A 1133-nucleotide genomic window follows, 5' to 3' on the forward strand; every position below is an offset into this window, starting at 1 on the left:
ATTTACATATTTATTTACACACAATTGTTCGTGAATCGTCGGAAATAGTTACAGGTTAAATGAATCTATATAAATAGTTCAAACATTTCGAGACTCAACATTACAGGCTTTGCTTATTGTGTTGGAACATATAAAGATTAAGTTTTAATTTGGTCAGAAATTTCCGGGTCGTCACATATATAAGCTAGGTTTTTGTTGATTGAAAGTGTTGTTTTTAGTTGGTTGGTTATTTGGACCTTGTTGGTTGTACGAGTTATTGTTAGGTCCATTTGGATTGTAAAGAATGTTTTGATTTCGATTAAAGTTTGGCCTTGGCGGTTGATAATTATTTTGATAATTATTTCCCAATCTTTGGTTCATGTAGGAAATATTCTCTCGTTGTTCTATCATTTGCTCAATGTGATAATCTTTCGTTAAGTGTGGTCCACCGCATTGCTCACAACTGATTCGTATTGCGTGAATATCTTTAGTCATCTTTTCCATTCGTCTCTCGAAAGCAAGTATTTTTGCGGAAACAGAATCAAAGTCATGGCTAGAATCGGCTCTAGACGCTTTAGATGATCGAAAAATATCTTTTTCTTCATGCCACTCATGTGAGTGGGATGCTGTGTTATCAATGATTTTGTGAGCTTCGGTTGCGGTTTTCTTCATAATGGAACCACCAGCTGTTATGTCGATGTCTTTTCGTGTAGCAATGTCGCATCCTTGGTAAAATATTTGTACTATTTGATAAGTGTCTAAACCGTGCTGAGGACATCCTCTCAAAAACTTTCCGAATCTTGTCCATGCTTCATATAGAGTTTCATTTAGCTTTTGCGTGAACGTAACAATTTCTCTTTGAAGTCTTACGGCTTTAGATGTTGGAAAGAATTGTTTAAGAAATTTTTCAACTAAGACGTCCCATGTATCAAACGCCCCTTCAGGTAACGATTCTAACCAATCTTTGGCTTCTCCCTTTAAAGTCCAGGGAAATAACATGAGATAGATTTGTTCATCCTCAACTTCTCGGATTTTAAATAGAGTACAGATCCTATTAAAGGTACGAAGATGTTCGTTTGGATCTTCCTTCGGCGCACCACTAAATTGGCATTGATTAGTTACCATGTGTAGGATTTGTCCTTTGATTTCATAAT

The 1133-nt window shown here is 35.9% G+C and overlaps 1 non-coding gene across 1 annotated transcript; it reads left to right on the forward strand.

The window, feature by feature from the left end:
• Positions 1-739: 739 nt before the first annotated feature.
• LOC139856213 (small nucleolar RNA R71) lies at positions 740-846 on the forward strand. The gene has a single exon (XR_011761710.1). It is a non-coding gene; the product is annotated as a small nucleolar RNA R71 (small nucleolar RNA).
• The last annotated feature ends 287 nt before the right edge of the window (positions 847-1133 follow it).

Source organism: Rutidosis leptorrhynchoides, chromosome 6 (assembly GCF_046630445.1).
Source record: "Rutidosis leptorrhynchoides isolate AG116_Rl617_1_P2 chromosome 6, CSIRO_AGI_Rlap_v1, whole genome shotgun sequence".
Taxonomy (NCBI): domain Eukaryota; kingdom Viridiplantae; phylum Streptophyta; class Magnoliopsida; order Asterales; family Asteraceae; genus Rutidosis; species Rutidosis leptorrhynchoides.